Genomic DNA, 25,707 nt, shown 5'->3' with positions numbered 1-25,707 from the left:
TATTTCCTTAATTTGATGTTCCGTGTTTATTCTCAAATCACTTAGTTGATTTGTTATGGTTTCCCTTCACTCCCATTCCTTCTGTCAGGCTCCATTCAACATTCTCTTTGTGGTCTCCCTGAATTCTGTCAGCTGCCTGTTTATGGTTTCCATGAATGCCTATTTTGATCTTTGTCTATTCTCATCCTGCTCTCAAGATTCTTCTATTACCCTTTGATTAGCTTCCTCATGTTCACACAAATCCTATAGTTCTCTTTGACTGTTCTCAGCCAGCTCACGCCATTCCTGACTTTCTCTTTGTTCTCAGCCTGCTCATGCAATTCCTTTATTTCTCTTTGAGTGTTTTCAACCTGCTCATGCAATTCTTGTATCAGTCTTTGAATAGCTTCCTCACGCTCATGAGATTCCTGTATTGATCTTTGGTTTGCCTCCTCTCTCTCCTTATCATGTTCACACTGAGTCCTTTGCAGGTTTTCAATTTTTTCATTCACCATGTTTACCAGTAGTGTTTGTAGAGCATTTTGGGAACTCTCCTCTGGATTATTCATTATCTGTTCTGTCACCTGATTATCATAAGTGGGAGTTGAAATACCCATACTTGCCATTTTTCTTGTGTTTTTCTGGCTTGTTCTGCCTATTTGGTATGAAAGTAACACCAATTTTGTGCTAAAACACAGTTTTAAGGCAAGCATTAACCAAAGTCCTGTAGTTGCATAGTCAGATACAATCTAGTTCAACAGATACAATCTATACAACATCAAGCAACTATGTATTGATGCATTAACAACACCTAAGAAGAATTTGGCAAACCAGAAGTTGTTAAGTTTAGGGAGAAATGTGGGGGGAAAATAGGATTAGAGGGATGTGGAGAGATAAAAGGAGAGATAAATTAACCAAGTCCTAATCTCAAAGAGGGAAATGAATTGGACAGAATGATAGGGAGAGGAAAAAAAGAGAGACAAGAAAAACAAAAAAAAAATTTAAATTTAAAAAGTGAAACTTAAAAATTATCTAATTTTAAATGTAAAATTGAGAGAAGAAAGGGATCGGATAAGAGGAGGGGAGAGATAGATAGAGATGAAAAACTGAAAAATAAAAATTCTTAAAAATTATATAAGTTTAAAGAGATAATACTGCTATTAAGGAATTTAAGCCTAAGTGGTTTTGAATTGAGTAATAAATTTCTGGATTAAGTGTGTACTCAATGGGTAATAAGGTCTAATAATTGACAACAGGTATATCTGAGGATGAGCAGAACAGCAATTAAGTCATGCAAAAAAGAATGAAAGAGAAGAAAAGTGAAAAGAGTGAGGAAGAAATAAAAGGACCAAAAGGTCAGTAAAGATAAAAAAAAAGCACTCACATACATATACACCTAAAATAAGAATTATGAGAGTAAAGAAAATGATTAATAGAAAACAATTTTTAAAAGAATTAAAAAAATTTTAAAAGGTACAAAAAAAGAGTTCTTTGATATTTTTTCCTCGAGGGCAGGGGCGGGGTGGGGGGGAGTGGATGGGAAGATCCTGTATCTCCCTTGTGCCAGTAACCAGTCTCTTGGTGGAGTCTCTGGTCTACTTGTGGTGTTTGGTTTTCCTGTGGCTTGTTTGGTTACTTAAGTCAGTTTGTTTGAGCAGACAGAAAAATGCTCTGTTTTACCCAGGATTTTGCGATCCTCCTCCCAGGCTAGTTCAGTGGGAGGCAGATCTGCTTTGAGTATCACAAAAGAGGGAGATGGCTATTTCCTCGAGTTTGGAGATGCTGTGATGAGGCTAGGTTCTGGGTAGAGTTGAGGCCTTTCAGCAAACAGTAGCTTTTCCATGAGGGGCTAGCTTCTGAGACACTCACAAAGCCCAGCCTGGAGCCATTCTCAGGGTTTATATTTACTGAATTTCAATTGATTGTCAAGGCTGCTGTAGGGAGGGGCAGTCTCTGGCTCTGTTTACCCAGTGAAGAAAGTCACTCCTCTGGGGGCGGAGTTTCTCTGCCTGGGCTGGGTGACTTTCCCCTGGGTAGAGCTGAGCCTGGCAGGTCAAGTCAGGCTCCTATGACCTGCTAAATGCCTCTTTTGTTTTCTTCCAAGGCCTGAGTTGAAGCTAGCTGCTCAGCTAGGCCTTTGTCAATATCAAAGATGAAGATCTCCAGGGGGGAGAGGGGGACAGGTGACTTTTTCTCCTCTGCTCCCTGAGAAGGAGTGAGGATGTCAGGGTTCTACTCACACTGGAGTCTTGGTTCCTGGGTCGTCTCTGGTCTGTGATCGGCAGGATGAAGATGTCTGCTCCTTGTCAGTTCATGTTGGTGTTGGGTAGAATCCGCTCGCCCACTGCATCTGGTGCCTTTGTCCCAGACTCTCTGTGTTATAGTTATTGCAGCTACAGCCACCACCACGGCTACCAGCAAGTGTTCAGATCTGTCTCCTTGCCTGGATTTTACCTCTCTGGCCAAACTCTCTGTACTGTGATGGCACACTTGTTGTAATTCTCTGGCCTAGGACTGTTCACTGGAACACTTAAACTATTTTCTATGAAAGAGCTTGTTTAGCCTCCAGCTTCTCCTCCACCATCTCGGAACCCCTCATCATATGAATTCTGAGAATGCACATTTTAATGGAATTTATGAAAAAGCAAGAGTTTGACAAGAAGTTATCATGCTGCAAACAATAAAATTAAGACTTCTAAGATCCTCAAAAGGAAAGTAGTTAGCTGATGAAAGCAAGGTTTTTCTAATGGCAGAAACAAGGTTTTAAGAATAGTAGGAAAACATTGCTGACTCAAAGTAGAGAAAGCACTGAAACCTATACAAAGCCAACCTGATGTTACCTACATATACTCTAGAGGCAGCAAACGTGTCAGAACACATTTTTAACAGGAGAGTTACAGCCACTCCATATGGAAGGCTAAAATTGCCCTGGGAAAGATAAAATAGTTTTTTGTTTTTTTGTTTTTGTCAGTTGTGGGGCTTGAGCTTCAGCACCACTTCCAGTTTTCTAGTGGTTTATTGGAGATAAGGGTGTGAATTGCAATCCTCAGATCTCAGCCTCCTGAGTAGCTAGGATTACAGGCATGAGCCACTGGCACCCAGCTGAAATAGTCTTATCTGTCCTCACTAAGGCACCTTGAAACACAAAGAAGGTCTCTGTGTACCCCCAGGCTAATGTTAAGTCTTGTCCAAAGTAAAAAGAACAAATACAGATTCTATTTTTAATTTTTTTAATGATGAAAAAAACACATGTAAAATGAAGTAAACGCCTAGTTACTCATCACAGGCATGGAGACTACATTCAGGTGTTTTTTTTTTAATGTTAGATAAATGCTGCTCTTTAATCTGAGTTATCAACTGTGTTAAATATAGTTTATGAGGAAGAATTTGGATGCCTTATAATGCTAATGAGTTGAGTATATTCTGGTTTCATAATGTGTTCTTTCTTTTCTTTTTTTCATTGTAAAAATACCATACAGAGGGGTTAACGTATTATTTCTGTCTAAACTATTTTCCCTTTCCTTTGCTTCCTTAAATATGTAATATTTTATTGATGTCATTTAAGGTTTATTTCATAATATACAACCTGTCTAATACAATTTCTTAATAATTGAACATTTTGAGGATTATATTTATATTTTTATCAAGTACTTCCCAAAAGCTATTCTTTGGTTTTACCTTTGTGAAATATAAGGTGTATAAATGATCACATATTAATTTGTTGCTTTAAATAATTAATTTATAATTATATCTATGCTCATAGAGCAAATGAAATAATATCCATGATGGTAAAATAGAATGAACAAAGTAGTTATTGGTATATAAACCATTAACATTGTAAAATTGAATTTATATCTGTATGTATAAATTATCTATGAATGGTGAATTTAGAGCAGAATTGCATTGTGAGGGCATAAGTTTTGAAATATTTAATGAATTCCAATGGTGGTAAAAACAAATGTATTAGATAAAACATGAAACCTCATTAGATTTTTTAATGAATGCATTAGTTACATCTACAAGAAAAAAACACCTTTTTAAATCCTTAATATTATTAAGTATTGGTTTCAGATTGGGAATAAAAATAATGTAGTCATCTACATTTCTTCCATAATTAACCACTTCTGACTGTGGAATTATATCAAATATAATTTTTCCAACTACTGGGAAGGTTATATTAAATCTATATTTCAGTATATTGGTGAGATTAAGCCATTTTTTTATTTCTTGTGTTAAGCCATCTTTTAATCATGAAGATAGATCCTATTCATCATGTGGAATTTGATAAAGAGATCTATTTCTACAATAAAACCTTAAAACAGCATAAAAAGAAATAAAGGACAGAACGATTAAATAGGTCATGATCATGGATTGAAAGAATAAATATTGTTAAAATGTCCATACTACCCAACACAACCTACAAACATAACATGATTCCTACCAAAATCACAATGACATTCTTTACTGAAACACTCTTTCCCAAATACTTACAGTTGATTAGAAATCAAAATATAAATTCCCTGAATTACCCAATGTGTTCCATAACAGAAAACAGAACCGGAGCCTTTACACTTTGCTATTGTAACATTGTTTCAGCCGTATGCTAATAAAAGCAGTTTGTTGTTGATATAAATTTGGACAAGTGTAGGCAAAGACAAATGGTACAAAGTAAAGAATATAGAGATGAACCATATATCTACAAAAAATTAAAATTCAACAAAGTTGCAAAGAACCTGATATCATGAAATAACCTCTTTAAAATAAATAAAACAAAACAAAACAAAAAAAACACTGGGGCTTGTGATTTGTAGGATTTATGTTTGGGAGGAATACATTAGCTGAGCCAGTAATTCACTCAGAAGGATTAGTGTTTCAAGGCCAATATGAGGTATATAGTGAGATCCTATATCAAACCACACTGCCAAAAAACAAATAACAAAGTAAACAAAAGCCAAGAGATCACTCCAACTACAAAACAATAGCACCATTACCTTAAATGCACATCTTTGTCTATTTCATTGTTTGCCTTGGTTTTTCATCTCAGAAAAATCTGAGATTCTGAAGACATGTACAGAAGAATTTTGAGAGACGTATATTTTATGTTCCAAAACATCCTGGAAAGATAAGATGAGAAAAATCAGGGTACACACAAGAATGCTGCTTATAGAAAAATACTGAGAAAATGAGAGAAAAATTCAACCTACTAATGAATCATAAATAATAAATTAGATGTTTCATAAGAAAAACTAAAGGTAGGAATTCAGAAGTTGATTTTTTAAGTTATCTTTAAGTGGTTGCACAAAGAAGGTGGCATGTAACAACAAAATAATTAATACAATACATGCTGATCAAAGTCATCTCTAGCATCCTCAACCCGGTTTGACTCATTCCTCCTTTACTCTTTAAAAAACTGTGGTATATACAATGAGTTCTTGACTTCATTCTCCCCTCTCCACTTCATTCATCTACCCCTCTCTTCTTGATCCCACACTTCTCACAAGTAGGCTGTACCTCTTTCCTGGTGTTGATTTTGTTGTGCTTCAACATAGTCTTTCTAAAAGATTACACTATTTGAGCTACCCATAGAGTTTATTATATTTCAGTTAATTCATAACCTGCACACCACCCAATGTGTTTACTTATAGATTTGTAGGTACATTCTAGCTAAGAGAAACTTTTGTTTCCTTAGGGTTGGATTAGGTCACTTAATATATTTTCCCCCAAATCTTTCCATTTCCTTATGAATGGTATAATATTCTTTCTAACGTAAAGGACATCCAAATAAGGACAGAATGTCAAACTATCCATTTCTGTCCATGACATGATCCTGTACTTGAAGCAATTTATAATCCCATCCCAAAAGCTACTAGAGCTGATCCAAAACCTTGGAAAAGTAGCAGGGTACAAATGAACCCTCAAAAATCATTATTTTTTCCTCTGCACTAACAAGGAGATGATGGAGACTGAAGTCAGGAAAGCAACTCCACAGTGGCTTATAAAAAATAAAATACCTAGGAAATAACATAACAAAAATATGAAGGGTCTCTGTAGTGAAGACTTAAAACACTGAGGAAGGAAATTGAAGAAAACATGAAGAAATTGACAGACCTTTCAAATCCCTGGAATTAAAGAATAAAGATCAGGAAAATGGCTGAAGAAGACTTACGGAAACTGACAGACTTTTCAAATCTCTGGAATAGAAGAACTAGCATAATGAAGTGGCAATGCTGAAAGAAATTTACAAATTCAATGCAATGTCCATCAAAACCCCAACAACATTTTTCAATGTAGAATAAGTAATCCAAAAATCTGTATGGAATTACAAAAGGACCCAACTAGCAAGAGCAATCCTTAGCAAGCAGAACACTGTTGGATGGATCATACTTCAACCTCTATTGCAAAACCATAGTAATAAGCCTTCTCTTCAGTGGGACTGACCCCAGAACTGCAACACCTTATGCCTCCTCCAGACTGGGCAACTAGTGGTTTCTAGGGTGTGGTGGATTGGATTTGCATTATGGTCCTGTAACTGATTACCTCTGCATCATTCCTGAATTGACCTACTTTCCCTTTACTTCAACTACTTCCTGTTGAAAATGATCCCAAACAAAACTGCACCAAGGATGTTAGTTGGAGTAGAGATGTTCTTGTCACCTGAGTTCAGTTTATGGATGTTAAATGAGGTACAGGAGTTCCTATCACCTCTGTGTCCAATAAATATTAGGTATTCCTAATATATGACTAATCTTGCCTGTCCTAAATTCTCCCTCTTTATAACCGTGATTTATCTAAATCACACCCAAGCCTCTCTCTTTTCTGCTCCATCTACCCTCCTATGACAGGAATGATTAAATGCCAAGTCCCCTGAAATGATGTATAACTACTGCTGGGTTTCAGCTGCTTCCTTAAACTCCATGTAAACTGATCCAGGAATATCTCAGCACAGACCACCTGTGGTTCCCTAACAGAATGTCACTGCACTTCTCATTTTTGTCATGTTAGTATAGTCTGTAGGGAGCTTAATTTTTCACTGTGTGTTTGCTTCCACCAAGAATTCTTGCACTCAAATTAGTAGTGTACAAAAGTCGGTATGAAGTATCAATTGATGTGTGGTAGCTAACTAAGTAGCAAGCAAATTAAAAATTCATGGATTGGTTTAATATTTCTGTTTTACTGGGCTCAATGTACTTGTTCAAAAATATTTCTTTTCTTTTTTTTTTTTTTTTTTTTGGTCCGGTCGTGGGGCCTGAACTCTGGGCCTGGGTGCTGTCCCTCAGCCCAAGGCTAGTGTTCTACCACTTGAGTCACAGCGCCACTTCCGGCATTTTTCTTATGTGGTGCTGAGGAATCGAACCCAGGGCCTCAGGCATGCAAGGCAAGCACTCTACCACTGAGCCACCTTCCCAGCCCCAAAAATAGTTCTGTTCTACCCAACAATGTTATTAATTGTTCAATATTTAAATATCTTATTTTAATTTTAAAGTTATGTTTGCTCTTTTGAATATGTTCTAATTATAAAACACTGTATTTTCTTTCCCTTAGTTTATGTAACTGCTAATTCATCAATTTTGATAAACCATCATCAAAAAAAAAAACAAACCAACCCACTTAGTCACTCAATTTTTATTCTGCATAGCTATTTTGATCATTCATTCGAAGTTAACTAAGCAAAATTCTTAAAAAGTAGGCTATCAGAAACAGAGGTACAGAAAAAGATCAAAATTTAAGAAAAAATGTATTATTTATGGTTATTATTACTTGACTTCATTTTAAATTCTAGAGTTTGTAAGCTACTTTGTGATTAAAATTTTCATGATGCGTGCTATTTCCTGCCAGCCTGGTTTCATTTTCCACCTGAAATATGATACTGCTCAAAGATGTCATTTTAAGGAGATTAAGTATCCTGGTGTGTGACAATTCAAACTCAATTTTAAATTATGCACATTGAAATAATGAAAACAAAATAAAATGAAAGCTCAAGTTGTCAGGGAACTGCTACCTAGTAAGTGAACTATTTATAACACAAGTATTATTTTCTTTCTGTCTATTTCTTCAAACTCACTTGAGTGCCTTCTCATGCTCATCTATTTCTCGACTTCTCTATATATTCGGGAAATGAGAGGACTTATTAAAACTGGGACATTCTGGTTAGATTTTATTCGTGTGTATATTTGGTTAACTTGTTCCCAAACACAAGGATTTTTTTTAAAAGAAATTGGGGATGTTAGAGGACAGAAATAGCCAACATTGTATTTTAGTATCATTCTTGTGTTTTGGGTTATTTTGAGGCTATAAACATAAGTCAGGTATGTTTTCTTAGAGAATTTTTCCCCAATGAGTATCATTTCCTTGATAACCATGATGGTTGAAAAAAAATTGAATCCCTCAATTTTCATTCATTATTGAATAATGGAGTATATCAAATTTCTGGGTTATTTTTTTCTTTTCCAATAAGTAACCATGTAAGTTATACACACACACACACACACACACACACACACACACACACACACACATACACACACAGAGGGATTTCAGTTTCATTTCTGTGCACTCATCAACCTGACCTACTTCATTTTGCTCCTTCATAATTTTGTCACATTCTCAAAACTGTCAAATATTCCAACAATCTATCTTTTCCATGCTCATGAAAAACTCTGAACAGTCTTCCTCATTCAACTGCTCTGCTGGGCCTCCCTCCTGTTGGTGCCTGACATCTAATAGGCCTGTTTGTTTCTTGTGATTCATTATGTTCAGTATGTATTAGGTGAACGAAGGGTTTTGGTAAATCATATGTGCATATATAACAATTCAGTCTGGCTAACCTCATTTCCAAATCTTTCCTTCTTCACTGTTGTTTAGGTTTCAGTGCATTCATACATCCCCATCATTTATTTTGATAGTTTCTGCCTTTCACTGTTCTGTTATCCTTCTTACCTCCTTATCCTACAGTTACAGTCGTGTGTGTGTGTGTGTGTGTGTGTGTGTGTGTGTGTGTGTGTGTGTGTGTGTGTGTGTGTGTGTGTGTGTGTGTGTGTGTTTGAATATCTTTAATGTGTGGATTGAACAAATACGTAAAAACAAATGTTATTTGATTTCTTTCGTTCAGCCTGATAATTTCCATGTTTATCCAAGTTCCTACAAATGATATTTCATTTTCATATGTATGCTGTATTTCCCTATCCATTCGTCATCACTTGTGGAATGCCTTGGCTGAATCCAGCATTGATATGCATGTGTCTTCTATATATTAAACTCCATTGTACATTTGCTGAAGAATAGAATGGCTATGTCTATGTTTGGTTTTTTGAGGAACCTCCTTTTTCATTTCCATGATGATTATACTTATTTACATTCCCAGCAAATCAGCTTCCTTCTATCTTACCTATCCTTCCCAGAGAAATCTGACTGTTTTCTTCATGATTATCATTCTGAGTCGAGTGAGATGGAATCCCAATGTAGTTGTGATTTGAATTTCTTTTGTGATGAAAGTCATTTAGTGTTTCTTCTCACATCTATTAGACATTTGCATTTCTTCTTATGAGAGCTATCTATTTCATTTGACTGCCCATTTATTAATTGTGATAGTGATTCTTTTGCTGGTTTAATTGTTTTTTTGCTCTTTTAATATTCTAATGTTATTCTTTTATCTCCTGAATAGCAGAGGAGAAACATTCCACATCCTATGAGATTTCTCTGGGTTCTAAATTTTGTCTGTATAGAAACATTTTAATTCAATCCACTTTAATTAGTCAATTCTTGTTCTTATTTTCTTGCAATTAGGCTTATAATCAGAAAATAATTTCCTTTCCAGACATCTTCCAGATAATTCCCTGGCTTGACCTATAGTATTTTCGGACTTTCAGATTTTAAGTGAAGATCTTTGATTGAGTTTCTTTTTCCTTTCTCTTTTCTTTTCTTTCTTTTTTTTTTTTGGACAAAGTGTGAATAACCAGTTTTCCCATGCAATTTGTTGAGGTGATCATCTTATCTCGTGTGTGTGTGTGTGTGTGTGTGTGTGTGTGTGTGTGTGTATTTGTCAAAAATTCAGTATCTGGTAGGAATGTTAAAGGGGTGACAGGTGACATTGATCAAGATACATTGCAATCATGTTTTGTTAAATGACAACTATTTTGTATGATTACTTAAAGATAATATAAAATATACAAATGGCAGATTTTTAAATGCATTTTTGCATAGGTCTAAAGCTCAAGTAGAACTTTTCTTATTTAATTGCAAAGGTAGCAGAAGGGATAAGATGAGTTAGTGAATTTAAATATTTCCTTTATTTGTTCTCCATATATCCATATAATACAAAACATTTCAAAAATTCTGTGAATATTACATGGAAAAACTTTAGTGCATGCATTTGTTTAAAGATAATGTGTTAATGGTTTCTCTAGCTTTAAAAATCTAATTCTGGTGAGCTAATCCAAATTTTCATGTGAGCAACTGAATGGTTTTTAATCTTCGTTTTATCTGATTCTATTTCCAAGGTAAGTGATAATAAATAAGATTTATTCTCCGCTTTTTTTTCTTTCAAGCCCAGAACAGCTGAAGATTGAGATGCTTAATTTCCTTCTTTAATTAAACTTTTCCAAGTAACAAAAAAACTGAGTCTATATGGATTCAGAATTTTTTCAAGGACTGTTTCAATGACACTCATCAGTTTGTAAGATAGGTTGTTCCTTCCAGTTTTCTGGTTAGATATTAATCTTTTGTACCACAAAGTCAAGTGACCCAAATAAAACTGTAGAATTATTAGACTCAAATTATAAAACTACTAAAATTGTAGCAAATAATCTTACAGGTAAGTCATTTTATACATCATTGTGAAGATACATAAGCATTATCAATTTTTAACATAAAGTGTCAAGGCAACAAATAGAAAATAAAGCACTTAGAAAAAAATGGACAATAAATACACACAGAGCCAATCCAGGCATGCCAATGTTTGTCTTCAGTCATGCAGAATATTTGGTGGGAACATTTTCTTCCCTCTACAGACAATCTGCCTCTAAGAATTCCTAAGAATGGATTGTTGTAAAATTTCCAATAGTACAACAATTTAAAAGATTGAACTAATTTCTCTTGCTCTTTCAGAAAGAAGACATAATCAAGATCTAAAATTAAACTCTAGGCCTGTGCTCAGTTTTAGAAGACCATTATTTTTAGTAGTTGCACAAAGGAATGGTAATTTTAGAGTTTTAGAATTTTAGAATAAAAGGCCTCTTGGTCCATAAATGTCATGAGAATTTTTTGACAAAGAATTATATGGTCCTGACTATTTTTATTAATTTTGTTGTTGTTATTGTTAAAAGATAATTTTGATATGTGTTGGTGGCTCACATCTTTTTTTTTTATTGTGAAAATACTGTACAGAGGGGTTACAATTACATGGGCAAGATAATGAGTACATTTCTTATCAAACATTGTAGCCTCCTCCTTTGTATCCCCTCCCCACCCCTTCCTTTCCTCCCCCCTCCCCCCCCAACCAATCTTCCTCCCAAAGTTGTAAAGTTCATTTTCACCATAATGACTTGGACATCTCATTGTTGCAATGGGTCCACCTGTATCCCTATTTAAACGATTTGTTTTTTCCCTTCCCCTCCACAAATTATACTGACATCAAATACAGTGGAAGCAGGGGTTATACCGTGGGGGAAGGACATACAAAACAACAAGGAAATCATCGCATGAAAGAAAAAAATTTGAATACATATCTTAGGGTTCATTTCCCTAACATCAACTTATCTGACCTTTTCTGCTTGACTCAGACATATACTAGTTATAGCAAATAAGAGAAACCGTGGGACCTATGTTTCTTTGGGACTGGCTTACTTCACTTAATATAATTTTTTCCAAGTCTTTCCATTTCCTAACAAATGGGGCAATGTCATTCGTGGTGGTTCACATCTTTAATCCTTGCTACTCAGAGAAAATCTGTGAGATTCTTATTTCCAATTAACCACCAAAAAACTGGAAATGGAGCTGGGGCCCAAAGTGGTAGAGTGCTAGCCTAAAACATAGGGTCAGTTTGCAGGACAAGACTCAAGCTCTGTGACTGACAAAATGAAACAAAAAAAATATTTAAGTCGTTTTTTAAATTGTGTTACAAATTGATCAATGGATAACTCTCCTTTTCTTTTAACTTTCTCTTTTTCAAGTTTGCCTAGATGTCTTATGTATGTAAATATTCATATCCTCTTGGTTTGAGAAGTTCTATGCTATTGTTTCTCTAAATAATTAACCTAATCTTTTCTATTCTCAAGTCTCTCACTTCAATATTTAATATTTGCTCTTTGAATGCTGTTTCTCTATTTCTGTCAGATTTTTTTCTTTCTCCATTATTTTCCTCACTTTTATTCTTCACACATTATTTCAGATTGCCCTCAATTTTATTAGTTATTTTGTGATTCTATTTTACTGTTTATGTCTGTTTATACATTTTTAGCTTCACCTGATGGTTTGCAGCTTAAGTGTTTTTGCTTATTTTGTTTACTTATTATTAATTTTTAAATCCTCAGATCTCAGCTTCCTGAGTAGCTAGAATTATAGGCATGAGCCACTGGCACACAGCTGTTTAATTTCTAATGGCTTCCTTTTCTATATTAATTTTCTGTGTTTCAGTGTTAAATTTTTAGTTTTCTTGAAGCTCATTGACTTTCCTCAAAGTACCTGTTCTAATGCTCTTTTTAAGGGAGTTGCTGTTTTGATTATCTGGTCTGATTTGGCAGTTTTATTTTGATTGTAAGAGAGGTTGTGATTTCTCTCAACTTTCTGATACTTATGAGCATTTCATAGTTTGTGGGCATTGGAGTATTAGATATTTTTTTAACTATAATCACTCTAACCAAGCTTTTTTGTTTTGCGGATTGTACCAGAACTGTTGTTGTTGTTAATATTGGAATTTAAATTCTCAGAGCTTTGTGCTTGCAAGTCAGGTGTCCTACCACTTGAACCATGCCTCTAGCCACTTTGCTCGTATATCTTTTAGAAAAGGTCTTCCTGGTTTATCTAGGCTGCAAGTTTTCTTTTACCATTTCTTCCATGCCTGGGATGACAGATAATATACACCACATGTTTAGGATTTCCTTTAGAGATGAGGGTCTCAGGAATTATTTTCCCTGTATTGGCCTGGCTGCAGCTGTAGTCTTCCAGCTGTAATCTCAAATAGATAAAATTACAGATGTGTGCCTGGGTGCCTGGTTTTGTAAGTGACATTTTAAACAAGGAATTCTTTTCTCTAAGCCTGCAGCTATTTCTTCCTTATCACTGGTGGATTTTGACTAGGACCTGGATTGCTGAATATGTACTATAGGTTTGTTGCTACTATTTGAGCCCTAAGGTGTGATGCAGTCTCAGATTGGTCTCAAATCTCAAGCTAGTGTGATGTTTGCAAAATGAACCAAGGAAGAATCTAAGAGGAGGTCGTCACCTTGGAATGAGTAGGCATCGGTGGAATTGTCAGGGACTGTGAAATTTTGCCCAATTCTGAGTCAAATTTTCATGCATGGTCTAGCCCCAGTATTCCATGTTATACCTGTGTTCCCCAATGCCACTTTGTTAGGCCCTATTTCACAAGCATAGCCAACACAGATCAGCAATATATTGAAAAAAGACCAAAGCCACTGCTGCAGATAGCTGCCTATTGATATTATGAACTTTGCAATTGGCTACCTGTGATTCTGTACAGAAAAAAAAATAGGAGTCTAGGTTCCTTCTCCATTTATTCCCCGCTGGGACTAAAGTCTCTCTATCCCTTGAACTCATTATTCTCTTTTCATTAAAAGATATTTGGACTCATCTCAACTTGATAAGTAGCCACAAGAGAATCACCCAGATAAAAGCCCAGCTGCCTGATTTCACTTGCATGAAACATGCTGTAGCTGTGGGAATTTGGTCATCATTTCAAAGATGAGATTTGACATGGCCTTGTAACTGAGGGAATAAAAAGTCCTGAACACTATGGAATAAACTCCCATCCCTTTTAGGTGCCTGGGGGAGATGCATCTATAATTGATTACTCAAGTTCCAGCTGTTCTCAGAACTGTGTTGTTGAAGTCATGAATTATTCCCTGAATCTGATATGTGGATAACACCTAAATCAGCACAGTGAGTTTATTTATCACTTGTATAATCTATTTTATAAACTTGCTTTCCCGCATAGAAGATATATATTTATCAAAGTAATTAATCCAAAATCATTGCAACAGTCTTACGAATTAAATGCATGTGTACATGCACAGTGGAATTCTTTATGAAATGGATGCCAAGACTACTTCATAAAAGTAGAGATATTTTTGTGAAAAAAATACTTATACACATCTTTTCTACTGCTTTACTAAGTTGGTTTTCTTATTTCTTTAGACAGAGTTGCTTTGAATCCATTGCCTTGAATTACCAGTAGAAGCCTTATTTGTCCTTTTGACTAGAGACAGCAGTAATTTTTTAAATTTATTTTTATCATTATCTTTAAGTAGTTGTACAGAGGAGTTCCTATTTAACAAAGCAATGTATGAATAGAATATATCTTTATAATGTCATCCATTCCAACATTCTCACCCATGCTTCCCTTACCGACTCCTGCCTTCCCTCTTCTTAATTTTGTAGAATATCCCTTGGCTATCTCATTTGCATTTCCACCTCTTCTTTTCATTTGTCTATTCCTTTACATTGGCCCTATCTCACACCTTTTGATTATTAGTTTCCTGATGCTTTATTTTGCTAAACTTTGCCTTTCTGAGGATTTATAGTACTTGAGATCTTGCTAGACTATGCCATATTTCAGGTAAAATATTTGTATACAGGTGTAGACCACCCAAGGAATCTGCCTTTCTAACAAACGGGTAGGTAGTGCTCATACTGCAGGTCCCAGAAACACTGATTGTTTATGTAGCAAAGAATGTCACATGGGGTTGGACTGGAGATGAGTCATAAGTATAAAACAGAAGGTAGAACTTGAAAGCAACGTATCATGAGTAAGAATATTGAATATGTCAACAAAATTGTGTCATAGCAATTACCTAGGAATACTAGGCAATACTAGGAAAAGTATATTATTAAAAATGACATCACCTATTTATGTGTATCTGCTGCAATGGCTAAAACATAAATGTTTAAATACACTATTGCTTTTCACTGTGTTTTGATTGTACTGTAATGGTCTAGTAGAAGGTCAAGGGTGGAATCTGCCTCAGTAAGACAGAGATAAGATCTGTGTGTCACTGATTTAGAACCTATGCACATTAATGACCTCAATGTCATGTGGAAAATTACGGGGGCTTTCTGATGGCAGGGATTTTTCAACTTTAGTTTATCAACACGTAATAGGATGACAAGAGAGGTAGAATTTTGTAGAACTTTTTTTTCAGGTGGAATTAGATACTATCTCCTTTCTTATATGCAATTTCAAAGAAGAATTGCAAAATGGAACTGTAGAATGTAACTGTAGTGTTGTGAAACAGGAATCGAGTTCGTAGAACAGCTTAGGCTCCTTCACAGTCCTCACCTAAAAACAAAATGTCCTTCACGCTTTAGTCCACTGAGTCACATTCCCGCAGAACATAAAGCTCAGTGCAGGTCACTCAAGTTGTTCAGCTGTGTTGTAAGTTGTTCTCACACACATATACTCTATTCACCCATACACTTTCCCTGAGCCTTGGAGAAATGACCCACAGTGGATCTTAGATTCTGTTTTTCCCTGATGCCTACTTATAGGTTACAAATCTGCTCATGTAATTTGTGTGTGTAGGTATTTAGCCCAGGAGCCTACTGAAGTCAGTAACCAATTTACATTGAATCTACTTTCACTAATTTTCATCATGGTGAGACATTCATATTATTCCACAGCTATCTTGTGCCACTATAATTTCCATAATGTGGAAACTATTTTTTTCTGGAATAACAGATTGTATTCATTTAATATCATCTAAAATATTTTAATAAATTTCATAATTCTCAACTGGAATTATTATAGTGATATGTGGAATTATATTATGACATGAAAAATATGCAATTCCCTTATCTCAAACTTATAGAAAGAAAAAATGCAGCTCATGCATTTTGTACATAAATAATCGAAGTAATAATTTCTTGTAATTATTAGTTATAAATGATTTCACTACAACAGAAATGTTTACTTTGAGCAAAGTAATATACAGGGAAGAGAAGTGACACTATGGCTCAAGTGGTAGAGTGCTTGCCTTAAGTTGAAGAGCTCAGGGACAGAGCCCAGGCCCAGAGTTCAAGCCCCATGACTGACAAAAATAATCAGTATATACAGGGGCAGTTTTGCTTCTGTATTCTGACACAATATTCATTTACATCAAGATCTACATAGCATACAATGGAGTATAAATCAGAAACCTTCCATAAAATAACATATTTTCCCCTTGTCAGATCTGAACTAAATTTAAAATTAAACCAACAATTGTCCATAATTTATCATGGTGATTTCTACCCATGTAAGAGAAGAGAACATTGTGTTTTCAAACAAGGTCCCTAGAAACTAAATCTCACTTAAAATTTAATACCTTCTCTCTTTTTTTGAAAATTTTCTTGTTTCTAAAACAGTAATAACAGTAGCACTTACACTATAAGAAGAAAAATTAGCTAAAACCTGTAGAGCACAGAGCAGTTTGAAATGCATAGTTGGCATTGTCACATACTGAAGAGTTCCTAATTATGTTTTAAGCTATCAAATGCCACAAATTATTTGATTACCCACAGTCAAAGCTGCATTGCTGGTATAGTTTAACAGATGCACATTCTCAACTTTGTATATTTCAACTGAAAAAAATGTTAATGAAAATAAAAACATTTTTCCTTAAGAGAAAAATATTCTTAGTAGTATTCATAGTAAAACATAAACTGTTGAATATTATTTCATCTCATACAATTGAAAATATATCACTCTATGTGTAAAATCTATTTTATGCAAATTTAGCCATACAATACCTCTGGAATTCTGAAGGTAAAATATAATCCTTTCCACTTAAAGTTGCAATACTGTTCAATATGTAAAATTTCCAATTTAATCTCAATGATGTGAGGAATGCATCATTTATGTGTCCTGATGCATTAGCACATTGATAATCAATTTTCCATGCTGCAACATGATTGTTCTGCTTTTGCAGATCCAATGTGTAATGCATCCTGCTATATTCAGCACTTGAAAATTGTAGAAAGAATTTTGAAAGTATAGAGAAATGATGATAAAATACAAGCTGGGCTGAAACCTAAAATTCAAAAAATATGCCAAATAAAATTTACACCAATATTAATCATATTAGAACTTTAGTTGGTACAAATTCATCCATTTCAATAATTATGCTGCAGTAATTAATATGTGCAATGTATTAATAATAAAAACAACTGGATGTTGTATAATGGGAACTCTGTAATATTTTGATAGCTTTTTGGCAATCCTGGAAACTTTCTGAACTGTATTCATAAACATTTTTGTCTGATGTAACAGACAGGAATGCTAGAAGACATCTTTTACAATAGGAGATTTTCAGAAGTCCTAGCTCAATGCTTACTTTACAGCATAAGGGAAGATGCATCTACCCTGTTCAGAATATTTAAGTATTCATTCTATTAAGAACCAAATGTTTGTTCTGCAAAATTCATATGTTAAAATCGTAGTGTTGATTGTAGTACTGTAGAAAGTGGGTGTTAGTGTAGTAATTAGATCATGATGATGATGATGATGATGGTGCTGGGATTAGTGCCCACGTAAGACACCAAAGAATCTATTTCCCAATCCTCTTTCTTCTTTATACAGGGAAACATGGAGGTACCTAGCATTACTGACACTGGTCTCTAATTTCCAAACTCCAGTGCTGTGAAAAGTGAAGGTTTATTGTGGCTGTCATCCATACTACATGGTATTCTTCACATAACCTGCTGAACTAAAGTATAAAAATATGTATCCAAATGAAAATTATTGCTGTTATCTCTATGAGCTGTAAAGCCTTTTCTTTACAAAGGGACTATTCATATGTTATAGAAAATCTAAAAAGTGTAAATAAAATACATTTTATTCTACTGGGACACAAGTAAATGAAATCTATGAAACTTTGATTCAAAATTGCAGTTTCTGTGAGATGATTGATTGGAAAATTTGAATATAACTTTAATATTGATCAATTTATCCTTTTTTGCTTCAGAAGATAAGCACAATTCTCAAGGTTCCTATCTATTCCATTAAGTGAGATCATAAATATATAGGAGTATCAAATTCTCTAAGATATTTTGAAACAAATTCAGATTACATTTTTCTTTGCCTTCAATTTACAAGAATTTTTCATGTTGTCCACACTGTGGTTTGAACTCAGGGCCTTTTGTTCTCACTCAGTTTGCTTTACTCAGAGGTGTCATTCTACCTTATGAGCCATGCCTACACTTATTGCTTTTTGCTTTATAATTGGATATAATAATCTTAAGGATATGTCTTCAGTGGGGCTGACTCCAAAATGGTTCTGAACCATTCTCCTCAAATTAATTCAGCTTCCTGAGTATCTAGAATTGTAGGCATGGGCCACTGGCTTCCAGTATCATTGGAATATTTTTATTTATTTTTTATTTATTTTTATTTTTATTGTGAAAATACTGTAGAGAGGGATTACAATTACATGGGAAAGATAGTGAGTACATTTCTTATCAAGGATTGTAGCTTCCTCTTTTGTTTACCCTTCCCATCCCTTCCCAGCCTCCCCCCACCCCCCTCCAATTCTCCCCCACAACCAAAGTTGTAAAGTACAAGTTGTCATGTCGAAAACGAACTTTACAACTTTGGAATATTTTTAATATGTGCTATGTTTATTTTGATATGATAATATTATGGAATCATAATAGGAAAATAGCTATAATATGGAGATATTATGATTAAAGTTTTTTAATTGTTAACTTTTCAATTAAATAATTGAGTTTGTTTTCAGTTATTTTCTTGTAGTTTTAGTATTTTTCTTACATTTCTAGGTATTAAATCTATGGCCTCATGGCATTCTAACACTTATCACACACACGCACACACACACGCGTGCGCGCGCACACACACACACACACACACACATATACACACACACACACACACACTCCAGCAAGAAAAAAAAATCACTGTTTGCCCAGACTACCTCAAACTTGTAAATTTTCTGCTTTTGCGTCTTGAGAATATTGGAGTAGTGGTCAGCATCACTTTGCTAGGCTTTGTGTGAATGAGGAAATTTTATATTTTTAATCCAGGCATGCAGGGGTATTTCAGATAGCACAGGGAGATTAATATGTTCCATATTTCTTCTTTTCTTATAGTTTGGAAGCTAGTTACATACTTTTGAATTTTGGACAATATCCTGTTCTTCATCTTTCAACTAAAACAACTTACTCTACTCATTTGACCACAATCTACCCCTACTAATTCAAGCAATAAAATTCTTCATTGTCCATTTATCCTGAATTTGAGTTTTAGCTTTATCTCGCTCTATCATAAACTCTAAAGTAATAATTTGACTTCATGTTTAAGACTTATTATCTTTTATGTCATCTACTGCCTAAAACTCTAAATATTATTTTATACTATACATGATTATTTTCTTTTGGTTAGACAATAAAAGTTATTTGGGGATAGGATGATCTTTTAGATGTGGAATGAATATGTTATATTTGGAATTTCTGGTATCAAGGGTGTTCTATCTTTGCAGAGAATACAAAGATTTCCTTTATTGTTTTTTTGTCTAGCTTTCATTCTTTTTTTTCTAGGAATAAAAATATGTCACCATATCAAGAGACATTGATGGCTTTTCAAGTATTCTAAAGAAACTCAAACATTGAAACACTTCTTTGATATTGTTAGCACACTTGCCACAGATGACAAGCTACACTATGAAGTACCTACACTTCCATTCAAATGCATCTTGACATGGCAGGTTAGAGCTTATAATAAATGATTAGTTAGAAGCAGTTTCAAAATCAACAGTAGAAATAAAATCTAAAGTGGGAAATTGATTTTTTTTCTTTTCAGTTGAAGAAATGATCATAGAATACATTTTCCTAAAGTTGTGTCTATTTCTTTTTTAAAATACAGAAAAGTATTAGAGAAAAATAATACTGAAAAAATTTAGAGGACTTCTTTTTTGTATTTTGAGGCCCATGTCTTCTTATGTAGGTCAGAGTGACCTGAATATTGCTATGTAGAACAATCCAGACTGAAACTGATAGTACTCTAATCTGTAAATCCTGAGTACTGGGATTACAGACAAGTGTCCCCACTCCCAACAGAAGAGAATTTCAGCATTACAATGGGCAGAATTCAGAATTCATAATTACAATGGTCAATACATGAGAAGAGAACAAGTCACAGACAGAGGATGAGATTTTACTAAAGCAAAATCTTGTTAATGGGTAATGGGTCATCCTTAAAATTATTACACTGACAAAATAATGATTTTAGTAAATATTCTTGTAAACATACATATAAAGTAGCTGTAAAAACATTTTAAATAAGAATGATGAATTTTTCTAATAAAGGATACTATACACTATACTACTTATATTATTATATATCAAGGAATAATGGCTTGCTATCAAAAATGAGTGACATTAAAAATCAAACAAAATTAAAACTGATATTTTATTCATATGTATATGAAAGTATTAAAGTATCAATAAAAGTCTAGATTCTGTCATCTCTTATGTGTCTGCACATTTTCTGATGTTTCTCATGGTGACAATTATAAATTGATTTAATTTGGATTTGCAAAATGAATGTAATCATTGCCAGTTTTTCTATTAATTCATGTCTACTGTCCAAACTGCTCCTGCCAATTCAATATTTCAGCAATGCCAGTAAAGTGTCAAAGTCTTTCTGCTAACTCAAACCCATGGTAAAACTGTTTCTTCTCAGTAATGATCACATTCTTTCTTTTTTAAGTGAAAGGGGAAGCTTACCTTTACCCAGAACCCCAGTCAACAGTAGAATCAGTTTAAGAGACTACTTAGCAGACAGGTAATATTTCTGACAACTTCATGGAAATGTAGATTATACTTGCAACCTTTATACAAACTTGTGAAATAATAAATTATCAAGTGAATTGTATTGATAAAATGAACATTAAACACTAAAATTAAATTCTCGATTTTTTGTATATTTCTCTTGCACAATAAAAAGAAACATCATTAATTATCAGTTTGAAAATAGGACAGATTTATTTAATCCTCCAGGTAGAGTTATTTTATTACTATAGTAAGGTAAACTATGTTTAGTTAGCCCCATTTTATAGATGTTAAAATAGATATACAGCTGATTTTCAGGCTAACAAAGACAATAAATGCCTTTCATATTTCAAATAAAGATTGTATCTCTGTGCATACGCTTCTATTCATTTTATTACATTAGGGAAACATTGTCTTTTGATATGCATATTTTTTTTCTTAAGGAAGATGGCAATGAAGTCTTATTTCAGCCAAAATTGACTCTTAGTTATAGTAGAAGACAACTCTTGGCAATTTTCATTGTGAACAGCCTGAAAGAATTTCACTCAGGGTTGCTTACTTAAAACTTCACGTTGTATGTGTATGACCTAGCCATCCCACTTCTGGGCATTTACCCAAAATATCACAAACAAGGCCATACTAGAGCTACCAGCACTACGATGTTTATCACAGCATTATTCACCATAGCTAAGATATGGAGCCAACCCAGATGACCTTCAGTAGTTGAATGGATCAAGAAAATGTGGTAAATATTTATACAATGGAATTCTATGCCTCCATCAGAAAGAATGACACTGCCCCATTTGTTTGGAAATGGAGGGATAGAAACATTTATATTAAATGAAGTAAACCAGAACCAAAGAAACATAAGTTCCATGGTTCCTCTTATTTGCACTAACTAGTACACATCTAGGAAGATCTTACCAAACAAGCAGAAAAGGTAAAAATTTATGCGCACATGACCATATTAGATTATGCTAAGGAAAATGAACCCCAAGATATGGACACAAGAGGGTTTTTTCGTTGTTGCTGTCATTTTTAATATACTATGTGGGGTTTTGTTTGTTCTTTTGTATGTTCTTCCCACTATGATATAATCACTGTTCTCACTGTATTTGGACAAGGATGCAAGTTGACACATTGTAACAAAGAGACATATAAGACACTATGTTGAAAACAAACTTTACAACTTGTGGGGAGGAGGGAGGAGCTGGGAAAGTGGGGAGGGAAGGGATAGTAGGGGAAAAACAAAGGAGGGGTAACAATGCTCAATAGGAAATATACTCATTACCTTACTCATGTAACTGTAAAACCTCTGTACAGTATCTTTAAAATGAAAATATTTAAAAAATAAGAGTAAAACTTCACATTGTAAAACCTGATTTTAAAAATAATTCACATTCCTTTTTTACATAAATTAATACGTCAGGCGAGCATAACAACAGGTTTCAGAACCAACTTGGTTGATATTATTTTTAGTTTTAACTTTTGTGTATCAATAGAAAATCTGTAAAATCTACAGGATTTTATTTCCTTCATTGAAATGCAAATACTTAGTACTGTAATCCTTATTTGTGCTATTTGCCTTGCAGAAAATATCACTGTAAAGTCAGGGTTTTTTTTTCATTGTTGTTTTCAGGACTTATTTACTACCTAAGACCATATTTTACAAAATATGATAATAAAATTATTCATTCCTTGAGGAAATTTCATTGTCAAATACAAAGCAAAGTATTCAACACCATTTGTTTTTAAGCTCAATATACCTTAATTATTCACTTACAATAATTTGCAAGATTCCTATACAATGGCTATTTTGCAGGACAGATTTAGTGTTCAGTCTTACCTCAGTTTTTAGTTTCTCCTACCTCAGACTTCTAAGTGTTCGATTACAGGTGTGTACCTGCACCATCACAGCAGAAAGCATGTTATTTAAAAAAGAAAAGAAAAATCCATTAGGAAAGTCTACTTAGGTAAATGCTCAGTGGTTCAGGGCATAAGCATTATTAAGTAATACAAAATATGTCCCTCTAGGAAAGAACTCAGTACTTAGATTTTTGGTCATTCAAATTTAAACAAATGCAGATGGTTATAATATACTCTGATTGTTACACGGATCTCTATTTAATTGATGTGTGCCTGCTAAATAGTAGATAACCTTTGTGTTTTGAATAATGGAGGGACTTGTGCTAACCACAATATAGAATTATGTTGTGTTAGTTATTTTTCAATAGCATCTAATATTTTTGTATACTGTCAGACTGGTCTGGGGTTTCTTCCCATAGTCTACCTAGAGCTTATATTACGAACATGAACTATGATCCCTGATTTGTTAGTTGAGATGAGGAGTGCTAATGTCTTGTTAAGATTAAGATTAAGATCAAGTTAAGATCCTCTTAATTGCAAACTTGCAAGTTGCTGGTATTATGGGAACAAACTCCTGTCCCTAGTCCTCCTAGAGATCACTTGAAGCGTCTTTCAATTAAAATTCTAAAGAAAAATAGTATTCATTTCTGGCTATGTTTTGCATTTCTGAAGCAGGCATACATTTTTTAAAATGATTCATGGTGGGTGAATATCAAAGTTACTTTGCAGATGATAATATTGTCTTACTGGTATAATAGAAAAGTGATTATTCTCTTAACGTGGCTGATATCAATTTTGATTTCAATGATTTTCTTCATACTAGAAGAGTTTCAGACTCTCTTTTCTTTGTTTACATTATGTTAGAATCTAAATATTGTTAAGTTATGGAAAGATGTAATTTACTTATAACCTGTGGTAAAAAATATTCCATCTGAGATGAAAGATATCCATTCAAACCAGAAACAATGTTTTATTCATTATAAAAATAATTCAAGTGATTCATGATAAAAAGAGGCATTTGAATAATGAAGAACCAATACTTTTTTTCCTTTTTCCTTGGCATACAAGTTTTACTAATGCATAGTGTTCAAAAGGTAAAGACAACAAATTATTGTTTAATAATAAATTACATTTTTCTAATGTTCATGGATATTTCTTTTACATTCTTCTCATTTCAAACACAATGATTATTTCCGAATGCCTTCCAATATCCTCTATACTCACAAGATTTGCTAAGTGCTTTTAAAAATTAAGTAGGGTGGTAAGTTAAAGTCTCAGCCAACTAGACTGAATTCACTGGATGTTATTCAGAATTGAGGCTTATCCATATGAATTATAATTGCACATCCTTGGTATTGTTAATACTAGAGTCCACTCTTCCTGACCTGGTTTATGCAGGAACTAAGCTACCTTTTGAATTAAGAGTGAAGTAAACACAACAGTTCCAAGATGGCTTCCCAAAGCTCTTTGTCTCTTCTCAGATTATAAATTTAAAAGTTCCTTTAAAGAAATCACATGCTCTGCTAAAAAAAATTAAGACATATTTTGAGAAAATACATTTTTCTGTTTGTTAAATTTAGAGAATGAATAGTTTTTATTCAGTATGTGGTTTTCTGTTTTATTTATAAGATACACAACAAAATAAAAATTTGATATAAAAGCAATCCTGGCTATATATTTCAATACATAGTTTGGCATATTATTTATAACCAATTAGTTCATTTATGCAAAATTATTTTTGTCTATTTAATATGAACATATTTATTTCAAAATACTCATGTGTATCACATTTAAATATATTGTTAGTGAAATCTTCTAAATTGATATACACATCTCATATACTGGTCAAATCCTTAGAAAATATAAACCTCACTGTGGAATATGAGATTGGAGTCAAGATTGTAATAATTGATTCATCTGCTACCATTAGACACCTGTACAACTCTCCTGTGTTATTTTGGTTATGAATTATCAAGAACAAAATTATGATGAAAACAAATAAAACATCACTGTCTGGGAATACAGAATCCAGCCTTAATGATGTTGCTGGGACTGCAAGGCAGATTCAAACATTGCTAGGATGACAATTTCGCACTATAAAAGTGAGAGCATTCACAGCTGGAAGAAACCAAGCCAGACAAGTTTATGATGACACAGGAATCACACAAGTAAACAGAAGAATAAAATCTAGTGAGCAGCAAATCTATAACTCCCAGAAAATAAAGAGGTTTTGTCAGAGACGTGAGACCTATCATTATGATCTGCCCAAAATAGCATGCATGTCTGTATGCACGCATGTATGTATGTATGTATGTACGCATGTATGTATGTATATAAAAGTTAGAGATATTTATGTCATAGCTTGTCACATCAAATTGGAGTTTCCAAAAGAATAGCAAAATGCTATTTCAATGTTTGGTGCTTTTTAAATTTTTTGGCATTTTTTGTTTATAAATATAATTCAGTATATGTAAACCAAGTCTTTTAATCTTTGTGGAGGGATTAAATATTGGGAAAATGAGTCATATTAAAAGTGATTTACAATAGGATTGTATCGCACCCACTGTGGAAAATTGTGGCTCTATTTCAGCTGCTGGAGGAAGGAGTATTACTATTGTAGACTGTTCAAAAACACAAAAGTGAGGTCACAGTCAAAAGAATTAAAGGACAAACTATAATACCTGCATTTTCACGGTACTGTGGCACAAAGCCATATGACCTACGGCTATGGCGGTGGAGCTAATCAAACATGTACATCTGATTAATTTTGATGTGTGGGAAGGCATTTGACCTCCTGAGGAGAAAAGTCATGAATTCAGTAATGAGGCCCAAAAATGGAAAAAATAAAGCCACAACCTTAAGAATATT

Source organism: Dipodomys merriami, unplaced genomic scaffold, assembly GCF_024711535.1.
Source record: "Dipodomys merriami isolate MVZ:Mamm:240054 unplaced genomic scaffold, mDipMer1.0.p SCAF_32, whole genome shotgun sequence".
Classification (NCBI taxonomy): Eukaryota; Metazoa; Chordata; class Mammalia; order Rodentia; family Heteromyidae; genus Dipodomys; species Dipodomys merriami.
This window is presented reverse-complemented; position numbering follows the sequence as displayed.